General features: G+C 43.2%; 1 protein-coding gene across 2 annotated transcripts in view; it reads left to right on the top strand.

Annotated features, from left to right (window-relative positions):
* ptpn11b (protein tyrosine phosphatase non-receptor type 11b) overlaps nt 1-4,071 on the top strand; it is a 206,636-nt gene extending 202,565 nt beyond the window's left edge. For both annotated transcript variants that reach the window (XM_084332718.1, XM_084332719.1), the window contains exon 16: nt 1,674-4,071. The gene's annotated coding sequence lies outside the window, so the exon portion shown is untranslated. The remainder of the gene's footprint in view (nt 1-1,673) is intronic.
* The last annotated feature ends 5,004 nt before the right edge of the window (nt 4,072-9,075 follow it).

Below are 9,075 nucleotides of genomic sequence, written 5' to 3' on the forward strand. Positions count from 1 at the left end.
GCATCACTGACACGTAGCGTTGCTGTCTTTTACCCTGCATCACTGACACGTGGCGTTGCTGTCTTTTACCCTGCATCACTGACACGTAGTGTTGCTGTCTTTTACCCTGCATCACTGACACGTGGTGTTGCTGTCTTTTACCCTGCATCACTGACACGTAGTGTTGCTGTCTTTTACCCTGCATCACTGACACGTAGTGTTGCTGTCTTTTACCCTGCATCACTGAGTGTTGCTGTCTTTTACCCTGCATCACTGACACGTAGTGTTGCTGTCTTTTACCCTGCATCACTGACACGTGGTGTTGCTGTCTTTTACCCTGCATCACTGACACGTAGTGTTGCTGTCTTTTACCCTGCATCACTGACACGTAGTGTTGCTGTCTTTTACCCTGCATCACTGACACATAGTGTTGCTGTCTTTTACCCTGCATCACTGACACGTCTTCTTGCTGTCTTTTACCCTGCATCACTGACACGTAGTGTTGCTGTCTTTTACCTTGCATCACTGACACGTCTTCTTACTGTCTTTTACCCTGCATCACTGACACGTAGTGTTGCTGTCTTTTACCCTGCATCACTGACATGTAGTGTTGCTGTCTTTTATCCTGCATCACTGACATGTCTTCTTACTGTCTTTTACCCTGCATCACTGACACGTCTTCTTGCTGTCTTTTACCCTGCATCACTGACATGTGGTGTTGCTGTCTTTTACCCTGCATCACTGACATGTCTTCTTACTGTCTTTTACCCTGCATCACTGACACGTCTTCTTGCTGTCTTTTACCCTGCATCACTGACATGTGGCGTTGCTGTCTTTTACCCTGCATCACTGACACGTGGTGTTGCTGTCTTTTACCCTGCATCACTGACATGTCTTCTTACTGTCTTTTACCCTGCATCACTGACATGTCTTCTTGCTGTCTTTTACCCTGCATCACTGACATGTCTTCTTACTGTCTTTTACCCTGCATCACTGACATGTCTTCTTACTGTCTTTTACCCTGCATCACTGACATGTCTTCTTACTGTCTTTTACCCTGCATCACTGACACGTCTTCTTGCTGTCTTTTACCCTGCATCACTGACACGTGGTGTTGCTTATTGGCTCTTATACTGTATATTTGCTAGTTGCTAACTGAAGTGACACTCACCCAAGGGAAAGCTAAATCCAAGACAAGATCTAAGTAATTTACTTCTAGACAAAAAAGAGATATGTTCCATACCAAATTAGAATTAACCAAATTCAGGAGAGCAGAACCCAGCTGAGCGGACATTGATATGACATGAGATTGAAGTGGAATCTCAAAGAAACTTCAGTGTGAATGTTTTTATGTCAACTAGAATTGTAAGGGGCAATATTGAGTGCTCAATGGCTTCTCAAAGAATTTACAAATGGTCTCTTTGTCACTCCTTATGGGCCTTTAGGAGCAACAATGTAGATATCAGTTGAGCACAAAGTGATATCTAAATGAGAAACTCTGCTGAGATTGATAAGTGCCACCAATAAGCAATGTTTTCCTGTGGGAAAGTTGTACGGTAACGGTACCTATTGCTGTTATCATGGCTTGGCTTCAAATTGGAAGATTATAGTCTGTATTGTATGTGTTATTGTGTATGTATGCATACAATAATTATGAGAGACACCAGAAATGTACTTTGTGTGTTTTGCTTCAGTTTCAGAAGAGATGGCGCTTCGTCAGCGTGTGAAGATGCATGGAGGGGGGGGCCATGAGGCTCTGGCCCCGCAGGTGGTGGACCTTGCCTGGGGTGACGCTGGTGGCACTGACCCCTCTCCTGCTGCTGTCTTGTTGGATCTCTGCCCGGAGCCCACCCGACCCCCACCCTCCATGAAGAGAAGGGGGGTACAGCGCAGGGGCCCACATTTCCGCCTCTTCACACACACACACACACACACACACACACACACACACACACACACACACACACACACACACACACACACACACACACACACACACACAGCTCTACTTTACCACCTTTCCAGATATCTACAGCCTCTCCCTTTAACCATTGAAGTGCCTTGTCAAAGGTTGTGTCTATAATCAAGCCCCCCTTTTCTCTCCATCAAATGCTCTTTGCTCCTTTCCATAGTCCCTGAGACCGAAGGGACATGAGAAAAACAAATGGCTGTATTCTTCTGTGACACAAACGCTTCAAGTCATGTCAGGAAACTCAAAAGGACTATATGAGACTCAAATGAGTCGAAGCTAACCCGTTTCTTTGCTTAATGTCAGGAATATCTCCCTCTCTCTCTCTCTCTCTCTTTACTGGCAGTCATCTTCATGAACCAAAGACTTTTCCCCCCACAATGTCCTATATCTGTCCAGCTGTGGTGATTATTACATGGCTGTTGAGTGATGTGAAAGGCAGTTATGTGAGCCACTACGGTACTGGGAGGCACTGGCAGGGCGTTGAGATGTAGTCCTCTTCCTCTTCTTGGGTGTAAAAGTGAACCCTTTTGTATTTGACGGTGCAGCAGATTTTCACAATGTTGTTTGTCACATGTAGGCTACCATACTTTTGCCTCCTGTGTCAATGCGAAAATGTTTATGTTTTTTATATGTTTAACAGGTTCAACTGACGCAAGCTTAGATAAAATGTGTTGCTCAAGGGTAACTCATTCGGAGACAATCCTAGCGTTATTCGTGAGACATGGGAGTGGGTTCAGTTGTTCGTAGTGCAGACATGGCTCCCAAACATGTCCCCAGTTCAGACTGAAGCACCAATTCATCTTTAGATTTATGTTTCTTTTGCCAGTATAGTGTTTTTTTTTTTTTGTGATTTTGAAACATGACTTGGTTTGAGTTTGTCCCCCCCCCCCCATATTTAAGTGTCGTCCATAGATGAAGGAACAATTGTTCAAAAGCACAATTGACTTAGCCTGCATAATATAAACACACTAGCGGAATGTACAGAATGGATTCCTGAATGGTTGTGCTTGTGTGTTCGTCTGTCCTCACTAATCACGAGGAGAGAAATAAGTGTGGACAGAGCGAGGATGGAGGTGAAGAGAGGAGAGACAGAGAGGTATGATGCCAGCCAGTCAGGCCTGTACAGATGCTGAATGCTGCCACTGATGTCTTTTAGCCTAACAAGCACTGGGGCCAGATGGCCCAAGATTAAAGAGTAGATTTGTCTCCAAAAACTAATTTACAAGATGGCCATAATCCAAGCTTGATGATAGCGGGTGAGTAAGCTGACGTCAGGGTTGTGATAAGGAGGTGAGCCTTCTGCTAGACACTGTGCAGCATCTTCCTGACTGACGTAATATTAAGTATTCTTAGTATCTAGGATGACAAAATATATGCTGGGTGTAATGAATTGAGCTTGCAGCAATGATGTCACCCAGTGAACAACCTAGTTAGTGGATATAGGATATAGGTTGTCTACTACAGAGGGTGTGAAGAGTGTGCTTATGAGGGCATACTAATTTTTTTGTCTGGCATATAGTAAAATATCTATATTTCTCATTGTTTCATCGCAAAATAATCGATATATGTGGTTATTTCAGCAGTTTTGGCTGTCATCCAAGAGCACTTGTAAGATAGTTTTGAGAGTTTTTTCACTGATCTTTTCTGATAATTGTCCCTTTTCTATATCACTGCAGATTGATTATTGATGGTTGATATTGTACAAAAGCTATATTTTACGAGCTTAACAACACGGATACTATGTTTTGTTAGAAATAGTGTCACTGGAAGTTAGAGTTTTTTTTTACGAGTTGTCGTGCTGTAACGTTACTAAAATTTAATATTGAGGTTTGTTTGTGAAAGGGTCATCTCCATTTTCTTCCCGCCAACTGTCCTGTCCAACCTGTCCACCCTGTCCACCCTGTCCAACCTGTGCACCCTGTCCACCCTGTCCACCCTGTGCACCCTGTCCAACCTGTGCACCCTGTGCACCCTGTGCACCCTGTCCAACCTGTGCACCCTGTGCACCCTGTCCAACCTGTGCACCCTGTCCACCCTGTGCACCCTGTGCACCCTGTGCACCCTGTCCAACCTGTCCAACCTGTCCAACCTGTGCACCCTGTGCACCCTGTCCAACCTGTCCAACCTGTCCAACCTGTGCACCCTGTCCAACCTGTGCACCCTGTGCACCCTGTCCAACCTGTGCACCCTGTCCAACCTGTCCAACCTGTCCAACCTGTGCACCCTGTCCAACCTGTGCACCCTGTGCACCCTGTCCAACCTGTGCACCCTGTCCAACCTGTCCAACCTGTTCACCCTGTCCAACCTGTCCAACCTGTGCACCCTGTCCACCCTGTGCACCCTGTCCAACCTGTCCAACCTGTTCACCCTGTCCAACCTGTCCAACCTGTGCACCCTGTCCACCCTGTGCACCCTGTCCAACCTGTCCAACCTGTCCAACCTGTGCACCCTGTCCAACCTGTCCACCCTGTCCACCCTGTGCACCCTGTCCAACCTGTGCACCCTGTCCACCCTGTCCAACCTGTGCACCCTGTCCACCCTGTGCACCCTGTCCAACCTGTGCACCCTGTCCACCCTGTGCACCCTGTCCAACCTGTGCACCCTGTCCACCCTGTGCACCCTGTCCAACCTGTGCACCCTGTCCACCCTGTGCACCCTGTCCAACCTGTCCACCCTGTGCACCCTGTCCACCCTGTGCACCCTGTCCAACCTGTGCACCCTGTCCAACCTGTGCACCCTGTGCACCCTGTCCACCCTGTCCAACCTGTGCACCCTGTCCACCCTGTGCACCCTGTCCAACCTGTGCACCCTGTCCACCCCATCTAATGAAGGAGAGACGACCTTTATATATATTTTTTTCTTTTTCTTAATTATGTTATGCTGTTGATGAGAAGAGATTTTTAGATTTTTATTGTATTTCACTTTGTCACTGTGGGTCAAGGCTTTTTTTTTTTTTATAACATTGACACTTCAATACTTGAAAAATCTGTTGTTCGAAACTGCTGAATCTTTTTGCCGCAGACGTGTGATGATCTGTGGCCGTCTGGATGTTGTGGCTGTGGAAGTATTTTTTGCTAGTCTAGATGCACTAGATAGATTTGCCATCAGTGTTGTCGTCTTTTTTAGTTTGTTTGTTTATTCTTTTCTTTCTATCTTTCGTTCTTCATTTTCACAGAAATGTGTATCAAATTGTACATTTCTAATCATTTTATCCAGTCATGCATTTTGTATTGTGTAAATTATGATTATGATTATTATCATCTGTGTTGCCATCGATCACTAAATTATAGTTTTTAAGCTAAACAGGTGTACATGGAGGTATACAGTTATTAGTAATATCACTTTGGTTTCAGCTTGTCCTCTTCAATTTACTTGAATTTACTTGATGTTGATATATATATATATGTATATATATATTTTATTATTATTATTATTCCCTGTTCCTTCTCTGTTGGTTGCTGTCTGCCTGATATGAGTAGTGATCTACAAACTGTTCCCGTGTTTGGATGGAGACTTTGTACCCACCCCCATCCCATCCCTTCTTGCACTGGCTCTGCCCAAAACGCCTCGCTCCGTCTAGGCTACAACTGCTGATGCAATGGCTCTGTCCCAGAAATGGCAGCAAAAAATCATTTCATATTAAATAGTTGAATAAAAACCTATGAAGGATGTATACTGAACCAACATATGAACTGCACTTATTTTCCACCATGTGTGACAGTATTTACTTTCCCTGTTTGTGACGGGACTATGCGTTGGTGCAACTAGCAACACATCCTTTATGCCCACGCAACAAAAAATGTAAGCACGGTACCAGAAGGGCTCTTTAGAGGTCGCTGTTTGACAACCTTATCGATTCTACCTTTTAAGTTAAAGCTACATTTATCCCTCCATTATTAGTTATAAGATGAATAAATATAATAAGATACAGTATGTTCTCGGTCAATCCCCTTTAGTCGCCATACAGTATGTGTTAAAAGTATGAATTCTAGACCACTGGAAGGTACAGAAAGGTTAGTCAGTGAAATCATTACAGATCTCTGGGACAGACACACTCCTGGGAGTCCTGGCAGCTTACATTTCTACTGAAGGGACATTATTCCTTTAAGATGATGATGACTGGTGGATATCAGTGCTATATTGTTCCAGGATATTGCATTCATTTTACATTGGTGATACATAGCCTACTGTAGGTGCTCCATTGGGGTATTGCACCAATTTTATGGTTGATGGGTAATATAATAATAGCAAGACACAAACCATCTTAGAACATAGAAGTGTTATTCAAGCAAAGCAAAACAAAAAAGCAAAAACAGCACCTAACTTAAAACACTTTCCTAAAAACCTGTTCACTTACAATGAAATATAAAAAATTTGGGGTTTCTAGCTTTATGTGTATCAGTTTTCATGTCCAAAGGCATTGCAGGTGCTTGATGAATGATGGGGAGATTTATGATGGTTACACCCCAAATTAATAAGTTAAGAGTTTGGATGACGGTAAGATAATAAGATAAAATAATCAACCTTGTTTCACAACAGCTTTGCCCTACCATACACACCAAATACCGGAACACAGGAAATGCAGCTTCCCGCAATGGCCTGACTTTTACTGTGCTCCCTTGATATATTACTGTATATTATAGTGGTCAGTGAATGAGTCAGTGGCTGAGTTTGTATTGTCTAATTTACAATTGCTTTTTAAATTGGGGTTCAGTGTGTTGAGCCTATAAAGAAGGCAGGTGGGTTACTGTGGTGCCGCCCCACTATTAGAACAAATATAGCTCACATTAACACACTGACTGTGGAAGCAACCATGTGAGGTGCCAACCATGTGAGGTGCCAACCATGTGAGGTGCCAACCTGCTCATCGGGAGCCATTAGGGGTCAAGTGTCTTGCTCAAGGACACCTCAACACGCTGCCAGAATTGGAACCTTTACAAAATAATGAATGGGATATTTCACTTTAGTAGAACTTGTCACAAATCAGCAGTCTCACCTCTATGTTAAAAGCATCTACAAAAACTAGTGACCACTGCTGTCTCTGTCGTCCACTGTCAACACCACCATTCCTCACAGGTGTCAGGCTCCTCATTCACTTCCATTCATCTTGGAGACATAGTCTAAATATTATACATACGTATAAACAAACTACTGCTGTGCAGATTTCAATAAAACAGACAATTCTGAGTCAATGGTACGTGTTTGTTTTGGCATTTGATTTGCGTTTAAAGGTTGATTACCTTTGAAAAACAAAAGCAGATCCGGTAAATCTGTTGTAGGTTTGAATGTGTTGTGTATCTTTGCCTTGCATAGACTATTGGAGAGTGGACTTAAGGGCGGGATCCACAAAGAATGGATTGCACGGTGCTAATTGCACCCTTACTTTCAATGACTTGAAAATGGGGGATGATGTAAACAAGACGAAAGTATTTTTCTGGTCTGCAGCCCCTTAACAATTGTGTGTATTGAGCCGTACTGTATTGTACCCATTCTGCAATCTGTTAATAAAATGTTCAATCAATCACCGCAATTAGCACCGTGCAATCCATTCTTTGTGGATCCCGCCCTTAGACTTGGTCCTCAAAATTTGTGGAAATCGAATGAGGAGCCTGACACCTGACAGGAATGGTGGTGTTGAGAGCGGACGACAAGGACAGCAGTGGTCGCTAGCTTACTAGTAGATGACAGGTAAGACTGCTGATTTTTGACAAGTTCTACTAAAGTGAAATATTCCTTTAACAAACATTCAAGGAGGTCGTATACAATTTTCTGAAAGCTATACAATAATGTTTTTGTTTGTGGTTCTCCTACCCTCCCGCAGTATTTACAATACAAAGAAATCAAGTTGGTTTGAACTTTGTTTCAAAAGGTAATTTTCTTTGTATTTGTGTGGACTTCAGTAACACTTTCCCTCTCCTACACAGACCGCTGGACAACATAGGAGACTGGAACACGTTCCAAACCAGTAATTATTCTAGCTGTAATTTATTTCTACCCAAAACTACATAATAGAGTTTAAACACTTTTATCTGCGTACCATAGATGTTTTTAATGATAAAAAAAACTCTTATTTTGCTTCAACTGGACTGAAAGATTGGATTGGAAAAAATAAAGGTAAACAGCTATCTCATTTGAGATAATACCTATGTTTGTTGTTTATTTTATTACATTTTTGTAAACAAAGATACGTATCAAAAAGCAGATCAAATCAAATGTACACTATGTACACTTGCAATGTCCTCGTGGCACTTTGGCATAACAGTGATTTTCAACACGGCCTTACAGCAATGCTTAATTTTGACACGTGGCACACTGTTCTTTTACAGGCTATTTACAAAGACTCTGCGAGAGTAGTGGTCATTCCGTGAACATTTCCGCGCTTCAAACTCGTCACTGAGACTTTCCGCGTTCCATATAATATTCCAAGAGGGAACGTCCTGAAAAAACAATCATCGCGCTGTCAGTCGTCCTGCTGCTGAACGACACGCAGGTTCCATACTGTTGTCTAGATATCCGGTGAATATTAAAACATATTCCATCCACACATTCATGATAATCCTTCATATTGTAACCAAGTGGATTTACTATAAACTGGGACCATAGGATCCACAGGCGACCGCACTAACCAGCTGAGCTAAATGGTCAGACCTGTTAGCAGGTGCTGGTTGACTGTGACCGACTCTTTAGTAGTTATATAATTATAAAACCTCAAACTGCAGCAGTTGATCAAAGTGCATGAATTAGGTGTCCAGTCCACGTATTTCACCATAAGGTGGGAAAACAGTGGGGTCTATGTGTGTGTGGTGTCTCTCATGAGACAGTCACCCTGATATACATCATTTCTTACACGTTCACATCCTCTACTAGTCTGTACTGGTGCTCACAGTACTACTGTACCAGCTCGATCGCCTGAGCACAGACTTTGTAAGTGGCAGTCAGTCTTTTCGGAGCTGTTTGAGAGAGATCCGTTGAGGAGGAGTGGCTGAGGGGTGTGTTTATCAAAAGAGTAATTTCTCACAGCAGTTTCACAATATAAATGTGAACTATGACTAGAATTAGGAGTGAATCTGGAGGACCGCTGTATTCGCAGTATAGAGGTGTGGGATTTGCAGTCAGTGTTTATT

The sequence above is a fragment of the Notolepis coatsorum genome (assembly GCF_963971535.1).
Source record: "Notolepis coatsorum genome assembly, chromosome: 17".
Taxonomy (NCBI): Eukaryota; Metazoa; Chordata; class Actinopteri; order Aulopiformes; family Paralepididae; genus Notolepis; species Notolepis coatsorum.